The sequence below is a fragment of the Sus scrofa genome, chromosome 10, assembly GCF_054392235.1.
Source record: "Sus scrofa isolate SSC_HxYL_T2T_F1_AM1 chromosome 10, Sscrofa_HxYL_maternal_Yorkshire_Landrace_v2.0, whole genome shotgun sequence".
NCBI classification, from domain to species: Eukaryota; Metazoa; Chordata; class Mammalia; order Artiodactyla; family Suidae; genus Sus; species Sus scrofa.
Window position 1 is genome coordinate 89,519,944 of NC_139392.1, and position 15,449 is coordinate 89,535,392.

The window sequence follows — 15,449 nt, forward strand, 5'->3', positions numbered from 1 at the left end:
TTCACAGGCTTTTACAACAGCAGAAATCGGGCTTCGCATGTGGTTCTGAACTATAACAGTTCCTCGAGATGTACCAGTGAGTAACCTGCACAGCGCGGTTGCATGTGCAATGTATGTTGATATTGGAAATGATAAATATCAACTACATCGTATAGTAAAGACATCTTATAGAAATGCGTAGAGTTAGACACTTCCCTGGCTGTTCTTTTCATGTCAAATGCAGGACGGGATGCTCTGCTGCTCTGGACCACACTCAGGCGGTTCATGTTTAAGAAGCTTGAGAAAAGCTTTAGGAGAGATGCCTTCCCAGACTTGTGCTGTGCGGGGGGACGGAGGAAAGGAGGTGTGCCCGCTGATCATCTTTGGTGCCTTTCAATGTTCTGCTGCAAATGTCTTCAACAGGTACCTTGTCAAACCTTTATTTCCAGTGATCCCAATCACCACCCTCAACTGGATGGTACCTCTTTTCTCTACACCTCTTTAGGTCCTTTGTAAATATGCTTTATGGCCCTTGGAAATGCCATTTAGTAGTAGAGGTATTTCCTCTACCTGATTCCAAGCAACTTGAGGTTCAATGGCATTGACCCGAGCCTTACTTATTGAATGTACTTCTGTGCATTGTCTAGCAAAGTTCATTGCATCTGTTTCTTGCTCAAGAAATATTTGTGAGTGAGTGGGTGAGTGAATGAGTGAATGAATGAACTTGAAAGTAAACTAGATCCAATGAACTTCACTCTGATGGTCACCAGCCTTTACTCAGTGTGTCTTTGGCCAGTTCCCATTGCTGAACACTGATACATGTCAAACACTGATACATCAAAGAGGCTGAACGCAAAAGTTCTCAGATGACTATCCAGTGAGCTGGATGCATGTTAGGTCCACCTCCACCTTGCTTTGCATTTTGTGCCCATGACCCCTTTCAATGTGGAGGAATGACTACGTTGCACTGTCAGCGTGCTCGTGAAACAAATTAGGTGTGTGGTTAAAATCTTAGCAGAAGCAAGGAGATATCGTCAACCTTAATTCAAAAGCAGGAGTTGAGTAGCAACTTCTGACTGGATGCAGCAGCCTTGTACCTGCTCCTGATGCCTTCCCAGGGAACTCTTGCAAAGCTGCTAATTTCTGACAGTCCACACCAGGCATGTGAGTCTAAGTCCCTTGCGTTCTCGTCAAACTTGAGGTGTCTTCTTCCTGGTTTTGCTCTTCACTCTTTAGTTTACCCTCTCCTGTCTGCAGAGAAACCCGGTCTCTTGATGGTTTTTGTTCCTTGCTATACATGCACAGGTTAATGCACTTGGCCAAGAAACTCCTTTTGAGTGCCTTTCTGTATAACAGATACATGTTAGGTGCTGAGAAACAGTAAACAAAAGAGTCCTCTCATGGTTTCACTGTAGAAGCACAAAGGGTCAAGTAAACTGTCAATCTCTAGATTCTTTTTTTTTTTTCTTTTTTTCTTAGGGCCGCACCCGCAGCATATGGAGGTTCCCAGGCTAGGGGTCGAATCAGAGCTGTAGCTGCCAGCCTACACCACAGGCATAGCAATGCCAGATCTGAGCCGCACCTGCGCCTGCAACCTACACCACAGCTCATGGCTACGCCAGATCCTTAACCCACTGAGCGAGGCCAGGGGTCGAACCTGTAACCTCATGGTTCCTAGTCAGATTCGTTTCCACTACACCACAACAGGAACCCCAATCTCTAGATTCTTAAAGGAAACTAGCACGCATAGCTTTTCTTTAAAAAATGAAATTCTTATTTCAGACCCAAAAGATGAATGACAGCATTCTCAATCCAACAGAGGATCTAAAACTCTCACGTAGAATCTGGAAAGGAAATAAAAAGGACTCCCTTCTTTGGTGTCATTGTTTGATGCTTAGAGTGGAAATATCGCTTGCAAGTTTAGTTTTACCTCTCAAAATTAATTAAAGTATACACATAGCCAAAAAAAAAAAAACCAAAAAACTTCAGATAACATGTAAGAATTGAATGTGCTTTGCTTCCCCTTCCGAATGTACTAAGTCACATTAGGACATAAAAATGTGTATTGTCTTTAAAGGCAGTTATTGAAAAACCCTTTCATCTATCTTTTCAACTATCAACCAGCAGGAAGCATTTCGCAATCTGTGAACAAATTTCACAAGAACTTTTGGTAGCGAATATTTGTGAATGAGTTATGCTTGTCTGATATACCTTTATCATGTTTCTTCCCTGTGTGAATACTGTTTTCATCCATTCATGTCCCTCTTCTCTCTTTCCTCCTTTGTCTCCAGTCTGAATCATTATCAGACCTTCCTGGAGCACCTTAGCACAACCACCAGGTCTGATCATGAAGCTGGATGGATGGGGAAAGTCTGGGGTCTTTTCTAGAAGAGACACACACCATTTCCTCTGACGTTTGAGTGGCTAGAACTTAGTCACGTGACCTCACGTAAAGCAAAGGAGGCTGGGAAGCATATTCTAGCCTGCAGGACACTTCTGTTTCACATGGAGCGAAAGACACGTGGGTTTTAGTTAGACAACTGTAGTCCCTGCCACAGCTGCCTACTCAGCAGTATCTTATGATACATATGGCGTCTTCCTCTGGGGAGCAGCTGAGAGGATGCAAACATGAGAAAATATTTGTAAATGATATGTAGAAAAATAGATTTCACGTGACAAATCTATTTCATGAATCTACTGGAGAATGTAATCTTGTGTGGAATTAGGATGAGCGATAGACCCGAAAACAAATTATGTAAGAATTAACGTAATCCGTTTTAATTTGTTCCTGTAAACCTGAGTTATGAAAAACCCTGAATGTTTCTTCCAAACCAACACCTACGTGGTTTAAAATGAGAGGGGACGAAATTGTCAGTTTCTAAAGTCCATTTTTTTTCTTTTCTTCAATGCAGATTTTTACTCTTCACAAGTAACCTTACATCCCTGAGGTCAATGGTCCTGGGGAAGGAACCCACTTCTTTTACTGCAGTGGCTTCCTCCTTTAGGCCATCTTCATCAAATACACAAAATGTTATGTGCACAGAGAAAGGATGCTGTCATTTTCGTGGCGCTGTACATCAATTCTCTTTCCTAGATAAGCCCTACACGAACTTAAGGGAAAAGAGCAGTTTTTTCAATGACAATGCCTGACAGAAGCCGAAAGGTTTTCAAGCAAACATACAAATGTGTCATCTAATAGTCCATCAAGCAGCCCCTTGTCACACTGATAAACCTTTTATCTCTCTTTCCCAGATTTTAATCAGTAGCTTGGTTTGCATGTTTCTTGTGTCACTGCAGCAACCAACCTAATGGGGATTCTTTATGCCCTAAGAAATCACCTCACTGGGGCCTAAATGAAACATTTCACTGTCTTGTTTTATCTCCCTCTCTATTCACATTAACATAATAGCTTTTAATTGGATTGTATTTGTGATTAGAGTCAGCAAAGGTGGCCTTCTCTCCAAGGGAATTGACTGCGAGGCACACCGCCGAGGCTCCATCTGGGAAAGTGGTTTCAGTTCTTGCCACAGGAGAAGGTGGCTTCCGAAAATAACAGCCTTGGAGTCACCCGATAACTCACTTCTCCTAACGGGGAGTCCACTTCATTTCTACACACCCACACACCTGAAACATTGCGTGAGCATTCTAGTGCCTGTCCTCAAAACCAGAGCATTTGCAAAAGGACATGAAAAAAATGGGAAAATGTTTACATGATGTTAGAGACGGAAAGGGCCTTCCTAGGTCTGATGCCCAAAGCAGAATCTAAAGAGCAAGCAACTGCCACCTATGATCACACAGACACATAATACATCTGCATATCAGAGAAGAACATAGATAAAATTACAGCAAACTTAGGAAATATATGTCTCATTTGTATTACCACTAAAAGGTTAGTATTCTTGGTGTATAAACTCTTATAAAGCAATGCAGAAATACATATGGCACGTAAGTGCTATAAAAAGAAATTTGCTAAAGAAGTACAATTATCCAATAAGCTCATGGCAAAAATATATTATTCTTCAGGCCTGAAAGATGTTTAAATTTAGATGACTTACCTTTCAAATAAATAGATAACAAGGAGTTCAGTGTTCCCAGAGAACGATGTGTGAATACTTTTGAACACTGAATGTAATTTTAAAAATTATTTCCAGCAATTAGATAAGAAAATAAAATTAAACGAATGCAGATTGGAAAGGTAAAGTAAAACTATGTGTTCACAAATCCATGTATATATTTTTATATATAGAAAATTCTAAGGCATCTACCAATAACTATTAAAGCTAATAAATGAGCTCGGCAAAATTGCAGAATTCAAGATCAATGTACAAAAATCAGCTATATTTTTATACTCTGGCAAAGAACAATCTGAAAATGAAATTGAGAAGACAATTCAGGAGTTCCCGATGTGGTGCAGCAGAAGCAAATCTGACCAGGAACCATGAGGTTGTGGGTTCGATCCCTGGCCTCGCTCAGTGGGTGAAGGATCTGGCATTGCTATGGCTGTGGAGTGGCTCCAATTGGACCCCTAGCATGAGAACCTCCATATGCTGCGGGTGCGGCCCCAAAAAGACAAAAGATTTAAAAAAAAAAAAAGACAATTCAATTTATAATAGTATCACAAAGAGTAAAATACATAGAAAAAAATTAACAAAAGAAGTGCAAGATTTGTATATTGAATACTGTAAGATAGTGATGAAAGAAATTAGAGGAGGCCTAAATAAGCAGAAAGGCATCCTGTCATCATGGATTTGAAGGCATAATATTGTTGAGATGGCACATGCTGTCCCAATGGAACATCATTTCCATTCCATGCATTGTTATAGAAAAACTGCTCTTTTCCCTGAAGTTCATATAGGGCTAATCTGGAAAAGAGAATTGAGGTACAGTGCCATGAAAATGACAGTATCTGACAATGTCCCAGTGTCCATCAGTTCATGAAATCCGTGTTAAAATCCTAGCTGCCTTTTTTCTAGAGATTGATGAGCCGATTGTAAAATTCATATGGAAAATCAAAGAACCCAGGAAGTAAATAATAATAATAATAGTAATAATAATTTAAACAGAACATACTGAGGAACTCACACTTCCCTGTTTCAAATTTATAAGAACTCTGCAATTATTAAGACAGTGTGGTCCTGATAAGGACAGGCTTATAGATCCATGGGATAGAATTGAAAGTCCGGAGATAAACTCTTACTTATATGCTCCATTAGTTTTTGGCCAGGAAATGTATAAGAAACCAGATGGTATCATATCCTATTTTAAAAGTATTATTTCTATGTTCTCCTTAAATGCCTGTTCAAAAAATTCTTCCCCTTTTATCCAAATAACAACGAAAGTCTATCACAGAAATCAACTCATGCATGTAAATGCCGATTGGCCCAGCTACCCCAGCTTTGCCTCAAACTCACAGAATAACCCGTTTAGTTTCTGGTCAGAAAAAAAAAGATCTGGGAATATCTTAACCAACCCATGTCCCTTCGAAAGATGAAGAAAAAGCCAAAATGTAACAAAATTTAGAAGTCAAATAGTTTCCAACAGTAATTATAACAATTAAATTTGATGCATTTTTTTATATTTTTTTAGTGTATTCACTTATTTATTTAAACCACATTCATTTTCTGGACCTACTAGGGATCTCATGCTAGGCTAAACTCTAGGATATAAAGGGGACTACTATTCAGTCTCCATCTGTAAGAGGCCCACAGTTTAGTCACAGCCAGAGAATTCATTCACTGATCCTGTGCTAATTTCAACCCAGATCAAGAACCTGTTTCTAAGGATACAAAAACATTTAGGACAAAGTCACTGCCCTTAAAATAGTTGGTCGTCCTTAAGAGTGGATGAACAGGAGTTCCTGTTGTGGCACAGCGGAAACAAATCCGACTAGGAACCGTGAGGTTGTGGGTTCGATCCCTAGCCTCACTCAGTGGGTTAAGGATCCGGCGTTGCTGTAAACTGTGGTGTAGGTCGCAGATGTGACTTGGATCTGACGTTGCTCTGGTGTAGGCCAGCAGCTGTAGCTCCGATTAGACTCCTAGCCTGGGAACCTCCACATGCTGTGGGTGTAGCTCTAAAAAGCAAAAAGCAAAAAAAAAAAAAAAAAGTGGATGAATAGATGGGTAGGTATATATAGATGATAGATAGATTATAGACAAAGACATATAGGTTGGGACATAGGTAGACAAGTAGATATGTTCAAATAAGTACAATAAAATTGAATGGATGTAGTATAAACATTTTTGAAGGGTTCGTTGTGGTTGTAAATGTGCTGTGGTCAATTTTATGAAGCAAAGAGAAGGTTCAAGGCATTTGAACCTAATCCTACAGTCAATGGTAAGTCTCCAACCCAGAAAGGATGAATTCCTTTTTCTCTGGCTTGTGGTCCAGAGAAAATAAACATGATTGACTTGATGTCACTACACGTGCAAGGCACATTATTTCTACCCTGTAAAAAATAATAGCAGCCATTAGAAGGACTTTTTCCTAAGCTTTATTAGCAGTTGTAAACTCAACAGATACTTATAAAAAAAATGGCCACTTAAAATGTTAATTTTATGAATGTTTACAATAATCAAAGTAAAAAAGGATTAATAAGCCTAAAAGGACTGTGATAGAGAAAGCATGGTAAATTAATTCAGTGCCTTACAAAGTGTGCACAAGTCCCCAGTATTTTTACCAAATAATCATACTCTGTGGTTACTACATCTTACGAAAGAAATGTGAAAATTGGGACATTTATTACCCCAAAAAAGTGAGCGTCTATTATTCCATATCTCTAATTGAGCCAAAGCCGAATGGAAATTATCTCGTGTCTCCTGGGCAGACGGTCCTATTTCTCACCGAAGGATGTGCAGCTTCCCCTTTTGACAGCTGCAGGAGACAATACCCCCGATATTTGAGAAGAATGCCATTTTGAGTTTACTTTTAGCAGAGTTTAACCTCTCTGTGCATTACTCGCAAGTTGGCCTCCTCCCCAGTGGGTAGAGTTTGTGATTTCTGGTGAGGCATGCTGCATTTAGAGGCCTCCTTGGGTAAATACCGTGCAGGCAGTTCCATGAGGATGTCCTGGCAAGCTAACGACAACACAGAGTTACAGTTTTCTCTCCTGGGTTTGCAAACTCTTCATGTTCCAAATGTAGAAAAACGGTGGCAGATTTTGTCACGACGGGCTTTTCTCAATATTCTAAAAAAAAGGACTTCTTGAAGAAATCTAAGAAAATTCAAGAATTTAAAGAATTCAAAGAAAAGAATTTTAAAAATTTTTTTAAAGAATTTCTTAACATTTTAAAAGTTTTCTTAAAACTTGGTGATGTAATGAAAGGAACAAGATAGTTTTTTGAGACCCACAACCCAAGGACCCATTTATAGTAAAGAGATGATAGTAAGTCCAGCCCTGTTTGCATGTCCACTGTATGCTCAGTACTAAGACAAGCACTTTCCGTAATCTCAAGTACAGTTAACAGGACCTTTAAAACAACTCTTTAAAGGAAGCATGCCTATCTTCATTGAACAGAAAAAGGAGCAAGCTTGGAGTTGGGAGCCTTAAGTGACTTACCAAAAATTGCACAAGTAAGTGTCAGAGAAGAAATTCAAACTTCGACCCATCAAACTCCAGAGCAGGTTTTTGGAGAGTTCACATTAATTCATATCACTAATAAGGGTTGAAGTTTGGCGTCAGTTTTTTGCTTTTTTTGGCCTGAGTTTTATCATCTGAAAAATAGGTGAAGGGTGAGAGTCACTCCTCCGATGCTCTTTAAGTGGCATCACAGGAGCTGCAGAATCCTGATCACCTGTCCCTGCTGCGGGTGGTGAACGCTGTTAGTGCGGTCACTGGCACGGCTTCTTCTTCTTCACACGTGGAGAATTTTAACCTCGGCCATAAACTGAAAGATAGATGCTGTGTCTATGCATGCAAGGTTTAATAAGCCCACATAATAGGTTCTAACCAACTATATCTGCAAGTTTACGAAATAACACTAACTACGGAGTGAAGGACAGTGACATAAGCCCTGGTCCCATCACCAATGTAAGTAGGCTCTTGACAACCAGGTCCACACATACAAAAAGCATTCTGGTAAATTTTGAATACACATCTTTCCAAAGGGTCCTCCCCACTGGTCTCAGCCATACCTTCTGTTTTTTGCTTTGTTTTGTTTTTTGCTTTTGAATTTTTAATTAAAGAATAGTTTAATTAAATTTGTCTGATAGGAGTTCCCATCGGGGCGCAGTGGAAACGAGTCTGACTAGGAACCATGAGGTTGCAGGTTCAATTCCTGGCCTCACTCGGTGGGTTAAGGATCCAGTGTTGCTGTGAGCTATGGTGTAGGTTGCAGACATGGCTTGGATCTGGTGTGGCTGTGGCTGTGTTGTAGGCCGGTGGCTACAACTCTGATTTGACCCCTAGCCTGGAAACCTCCGTATGCTGCAGGTACAGTCCTAAAAAGACAAAAAAATAAAAATAAAAAAACTTGTCTAACACCCACAGTTAATCTAATATTGATTCAGTGCAGAAATCATCAGCATGTTATGTGAGCTCCGAGTCAAAACACCACTTTTTTTTTATTGAAGTCTAGCTGATGTACAGTGTTCCTTCAATTTCTCTTGTATTTGCTCTACCTTCTAACACAATTCTCCTTTCCACCTGACAGTGTAGCAAAAATTTCAAGACTGATTTAACTGTCATATCGGTTTGATGTTTTATTTTTCTTCAGGAAAATAGCCTGCTGTCAACAATAACAGGCTCTCTATTAAAAAAAAATAATAATAACAAGCTTAAAGTTTTCTCTGCCCTTCCGCATTCCCTTCTCTCAGGTAAAACTTGTTCCCAACACAGTGTCCTTTCTGTTTCTAACAAACTTATGTTTGTCTCCTCGGTCCTACTTGTCTTAGATGAAGAAAGGGGGGGGAAGTAGGATGGGGACCCTAGAGGCATCGCTAGAAGCATGAAGTCCCTCCCAGTGCTGCCTCTCAGAGACCCACTTGGGTTTTTCTCCAGGGGATGTTCGGCTCCAAGGTCTCTCAATCTCTGGGTCTCACAGGTTTGAGCAGTAGGTCCATCGGCCCCTCGTATGAAAATTGGGACACATACATCCTTCTTCTGTTCATTCACAACTTTTCCTTTGGAGGGTAAATTACCTGCAATGAAGAGTAAAAAAATCAATCTAGTTGGAACCTTTTTCTAGTTCAAGCTTTTTGTTTTTTGCTGTAAAGCAAAATATATACATAAAAAGTCCATTTGACCTCTAAATCTTTATTATCATGTGGATCCTACTTTTAAAAACTTACCTTTGGATATGCTTCGCATTTTTCTACCCCTTGTTTTTTGGCGCCAAAGTTTTTTATAGCCTTTCCTGAACTTTTTTTTTTTTTTGCATGTGATTACAATTTGAACTTCCAAACAACCACTTGTTCTATTTTGTCCCAAAATCCTTCCACCTCCCCAAATCACTGCTAAATCAGTGGGACCAGGAGAACTGTAGCTCTTTCTTTGGAAGCCTAGGTGGATTTCTAGGTCACATTTTGAGCTTTTTTTTTTTTTTTTTTTTTTAACGGCTGCAGCCATGGCATGTGGAAGTTCCCAGGCTAGGGGTTGAATACAAGCTGCATCTGCTACGTACACCACAGCTCACAGCAACACCAGATCCTTAACCCATTGAACACCGGCAGGGATCGAACCTGCATCCTCCCGGATACTAGTCTGATTTGTAACCCACTGAGCCACAACAGGAACTCCCCATTTGGGGCCTCTGTAGCTGAGGTGGGACTACAAGGCTGAGAGGAATCCAGGCTCAGTGAGCTTTGAAAGTGGACCTGGCTCTTGAACAGTGGTATACTTTGACAGCAGATGCAAAGAGTGGAAAACAGGATTTTCATGCCTAATAAATCTTTCCCAAACATTTCATCAAAAGGGATATTGGTAAACAGGTTTAAGCCATAAATATCACCTGATTACAAATTTAACACTATTACCAATGGTTGAAAAAAAAAAAAGATGGCAGGAAAATTGCCAAGATGGTATTTCCCCCCAGTGCAAGACTGGTCTCAAGTCTGCATCCAGCTTTGTTCCCAGGTAGGCACTTTGACTTTCAAGTGTACCCTCAGAGATGCTCTGAGAAATTAGCTAAAGGCGTGGTCCTATGTCCCATCTTTCTGACTACAGGAGGTAACTCCAGAGGCACCTGTAAGAGTCATGGTACTGGTGCCCATTCTCCAGGTAAGAATGTCAGTCCCAGGAAAGATTACATCTTCCTGTCCCCACTCATTTGCTCCTGGCAGGACAGTCCACAGAGGCCCCACAGATCCTATTTCCAGCTCACTGAGTGGACTTCTACTCTCCAAAATGATGTCTTCATAGTTCTGGAGAAGTGCAAGATTAAAACGGAAGCAAAATTTAGTGAGCACTTAATATATGAGGGGCTCTGTGTTCACATGTTCTCATTTAATCCTTAGAGCGAGAGGCAGGTATCATTGATCCCAGTGAGAAATGAAAAAACAGAGTTAAATCACTTGCACAGAGTCATGGAACCATTAAGAATCCGAGCCTCCATCACTACAAGTTTCTGTCTTCAGTGAGTCTACAACCTAGGTGAAGAAGTAAGACATTGCCATGTGAAATGCTGACCACACACACCCCAAAACATACACACAGGAAAAATACCATAACTCAATAATTTTTTGAAAGGGAAGCAGACAGTTGACATTATTCAGAGGATTTCAAGAGGAGAAAAGTTTTAAAAATCATTAACGTACATTTTTAAAAAGAAAGATGAAATGAAACTGAGTTGCTATTTGTGTAGCTGGTAGAATTAGAAGATCAGAAGGGTGTCCAGTGTTGTACCGGCTATGTTTATATTATAAATGTAAATCCTTCCATTTAATCAGCAGCTTCAGTGAGAATAAGTCCCACTTCCCTGGGTATTAATACAAGCGGGAACTGTAGGGCCCTATACGGAAACTTATTAAAGCTCATTGACTCTGACCCTGTAATTCCATTTCTAGAAATTTTGCCCAAGAAGATTAAGAAGAGATTCAGAAAAATATATTAATTAATGCACAACATTTTTATTGAGCACTCGCCCTGTGCTGGCCGGTACGCTTGACCCTGTGACGTAGCTGTGAACTAGAGCAGGAAGTTCCTCTCAGGAGTTCCCAAGCATGTTCATTGAAGCATGACTTAACAACAACAGAAAACTGTTTTCAAACTAAATGTCCAACAATCACGGGATCTTTAAATAAACTGTATTATGTCCATGGGGCTGACCAGCCATGAAAAATCATGTTTTCCGGTATATTTAAGAGCACTGGGGGATGTTCAGAGTAGTGTATACCAGCCCCCCCCAAAAAAAAAATTCCCTCTGGGACTATGTGGCTTTCCATGTCAAGATGTGAGCTTCTCTAATTGCAGTGGGAATAAAAAATCTAAGACAGACTCAAAGAAAGTAAGTTTCAAGTGCTCCTGCTTACATTAGGATTCTAATTTTCAAAATATTTATATAGGATTCCAATTTTAAACACGTACTTATAGAGACACATAAATGAGTGTGGGTATTCCCTGTGGCAGCATTATGTGCAGTTTTTATTTTCTCGCTGCTGTGTCTTCATATGTTCTGAAATGTGTGTGCTTCCCTTATAACACTAAAAAAAATTTTTGAAGTAAAAGAACAAAGTAATTGGCTGTCCTTCTTTTAAATGGCCTGAGAATAAATACTGGCAGTGTTTCATCTTCTTGGCAGTCCCTCCCATGCATCTTCAGATTTCGAGGCCCGTTTGTGGACATAAAGCCCACACTATAGAAATGTGGCAGGATGCTGTTGGATGAAGAGGTGCAGTTAATTCCATTTCTCATCCAGTTGGTCCCACCGCCGGGAACTGGAAGCACTGGTTCTGCCTCTAAGACACACTGCTTCCTTGTCCATCACGTCTGGGCAGCTCCAGCCTGAGCGACAAACAGCCCTTCAGCAAGTTTACAAGGTGGATTGTGAGAACCTCACAAAGTTCAGGAAACCACAAGTCACACAAGACATGGGACTGAGAAAATCATACAGGAGTTCTAAAGCCTCGTCTTCAAAACCAAGTGACTAATAGCCAAGCTGTTTCTATAAACTCGTTCAACACATAGTAGGCATTTAATGAACATGACTTTATATTCCTCTTCCTGATTTATTTTAATCGGACCTTAAGACAGCATGTATCCATAAACTTTTAGAGCTGAGTCAAATGGTCAGAAGAGTGGGAGGGCTATGTGATTCGCCACTGCGATGATATTGCTAGGGAGAGTTTAGGCTATGAAAGGTGGGCGTTATTTCACTTTTAATAACCTAGTGGTCCGCCCAGTAGAAATACATTACCTGGGCTGTGTGGAAAAAGACAATAACTGGTAAGAGTTAGTGATTACAGTTGATGAGTGACTTCTTTCTTTCAGCGAAAGAAGAACATCTAAGCTGGGGCTGCATTTGGGGGGAGGAAAAGGGGCAGCTGATGATTAAATTAGGCTACTTCTTTAAAATTAGGGTTAGAAGCCTTGCTTCAAAAGGAATTTCATTATGCCTCGCTCTCCTTTTCATATTCAAACCCTGGAGCCAGGATTGAAATCCAGGATTTTTCGGGTGTCTGCATTTTAAAAGATTTTGTTTATGTTAAGGCTTAGGTCACTTTAATAGGTATGTTTTAAGGAAAACATTACCTTTGGGTGACCTCTGGGATTTGAAGGTGAAAATTCAGTCACTGGGAAAAAAAAGGCATCTCAGTTGTCATGGATGAAATCTCTAACCTTAAAGACAATTGTGTGTCATCCTGTGCGCTTCTTCCTACAGCCGTAAAAAACAGTTGAACCACAGCTGGCACAAAGGAGGTCCTGATGGATCATGATTCTTGCCTAGAAAAACACAGACCGGTTAAAAATAAACATGTTAATGGAAAACAAATAAACTGGTGGAATTTTATAGAAGCAGCAAAACGTTTCTGTGATCTTCAGGAAGCAGGTTCTAAACCCTGCCCACTCAATTCTTAAATTGTTAGTATAAGCTAAGCATTTTACCTCTAGAGAAAAGAATCAAATTGTGCTGGTTATCATATATCAGAATTACACAGGACGTCATCGGTTAATGATCATTTATTCCTAGCTACTTGAAGAATAATATCCAGTAATTATAGCAAATGTAAGTCAAATAGTAATAGCATAGTTTACATAGTACAGTAATTATAAGTTATGTCCATGCATCTGGGACAATGGTCTTTTATGCTCAGCATTAAATCTGTACTGCAATTTATTCAGAATACCATCCCTGGGATTGAAGAAAGGACGCTCGCCTATAGAAAGGAAACGTGTCCTCGTTTCCTATTTCCAATAAGTCATTTGAAGAAAACTGCTCTTTGCATGCCTTGCTAAACCCAATTACCACCAAGACATCATAAACAAATACTCATTGCATTTACAGCTGGTTCTTTATTGCACAATGCAAAATGTATTGTTCAAATTTAAACCACTTAAAGGGAGTAAGCATCCAGATTTCTGCATTCATTTAAAATTTAATTGGGAGGGAAAAAAAAAGAAACCTCAAGCATGTGTTGCAGTATTTTCTTATTTAGAGACTGCTGCTAAATGAACAATCATATAACACTCTCAAGTCTAGCAAACACCAGACGAAAATGTAGGGAGGCGTGTCCGGCGTTGATATTGACTAACCCTGGAATCTACCAGTTTGCTTAAGTGGAAAGACACTAAATAAAAGTTTTGTACACATGGAGGAGGAAATGGAGCCACAAGAAAGGACTTGGTGTACCCCCGGCTCAATAGCATCAGTCACCCTAAATCTTCTGGGGGCTCATTGTAGGTTTAGCAGCAAGTATTGAACACACTGATGCTGTCCTGACTCTGAAGTTAATAGGTCCGTGAATTACACACGTGCATAAATGTACCTCTAAGAGAAAAATTAAATGGATAAAAATAACTTACATTGAAGGAAAAAAAAATTTTTTAATTCCTGGAGGTTCTTCAGAATGTGTAACAACACTCTCACGGGCAGCTCCAGCCTTCCAGAAAGAATCTCCTTCTAGGCTTTCTGTCCTGCAAGGAGATTGCTCTTCTACCTGGTCACAGACACCCACCAGTTAGGTTTTTGCTTAACTGTCTCCTTCTTCAGGAAGCCTTCCCTGCTTCTTCCCCCACCGTCTGATGTTACCTGCTCTTGCTGGACTCCATGAACAGCCTTTGCTTTTCCCTGATTATCTTCCGTATCATTTTAATGCAGCTGCTTATTTATTTCTCTACTGGTCTCTCCTCATAGCAGACAGGCAGGAGACACTGTTCCAGATCAACATCAGACATCAGGTGCACACCACACTGGCTGGCACAGAGCATGAGCCCAGTGGGTGTGTGTTTTGTTAGTGGAAGACCCTTGGCCTGGCTTCTCGTGTTGCTGTCTAGAGAACAGCTTTGGTGATGAGGTTGGGGGAGAGGCAAGTTTTCAGGAAGGGGCCAAGGAATAGCAGGAGGGCTACTGAGAAAAGGTCTACCTTGGTGCAGTGAAGTTGGATCCTTTAATCTTTAAGCAGGTGTCTGTCTTTTACTTTGATTCTTTTCTCTATCCTTCCCTTGCTTTAATTTCATACATTATAGCTTCTCAGAGCCCTTTAATATATACTAATGTTTATTATTAAACTCTAAGAAGGGCATTTTTTCAAACGTACTTGCTCATGGAACCTTCTGTTCTAAAGCATCCACCGAGATATGCGATACATTGTTCTCAGGGAACACAGTTCGAGATGCTTTGTCCTGGGTCACCCTTTCTGTAATGCTGCATAATTTTTTATCACTGAATCTGTAACATGGGGATGAAAATTATCTGCAATGATCTGATAGGAACAATGAGTATGTTATTGTGAATCAAAGCATCCATTGATCTCATTGACCTATGACGTGATAAAGATTAGTGGGACATCGTAGAAAGGGGAGGTATCCCTTGAATGACCAAAGGGGAAGAATCCACATAGAGAAATCTGCATAGATCCATGAACTTCACGTCTAACAAATTTCCAGACTCCTGTTTGTTTTTCATCGAACTGTATTCATCAAGCACATGGTTCATGTAACTGTGTTTAGTTCAGCATGTGTTCCTATGTCTTTGTTTAATATTTAGGCGAGCAATCTTGGAATGAACAGGTGAATGAAAAAGCACTGAGGGTGTTCAGCAAAGTATCTCTTTCTCTTTAAGCCAAATCTCCTGACAGAAAGCATCACCACGTGAAGAATGCACCTGGGACACCTTCTCTAACCCTCCCCAGCCTCTCCGCCACCACACCTGACGCACCCTCTGCAATACAGGTATGGATGAGATTTTGCTTGTTTGTTTCCTCATTTTCCACCACACTTGTCCTTCTGCAATAACACAGATATTGGGACAACGATATTATTGCGAGTGGCCACCGTCTTGCATTCAGGGCAGAAAGAGAGAGAAGAAAGGGCCAGG

At 40.3% G+C, this 15,449-nt stretch overlaps 1 long non-coding RNA gene across 2 annotated transcripts in view; it reads left to right on the forward strand.

The window, feature by feature from the left end:
- The window catches only part of LOC110255714 (uncharacterized), a 754,959-nt gene that overhangs the window by 670,192 nt on the left and 69,318 nt on the right, over positions 1-15,449 (forward strand). For both annotated transcript variants that reach the window (XR_014818117.1, XR_002336416.2), the window contains 2 exons: positions 224-402; positions 15,195-15,304. This is a non-coding gene — a long non-coding RNA (uncharacterized LOC110255714). The remainder of the gene's footprint in view (positions 1-223; positions 403-15,194; positions 15,305-15,449) is intronic.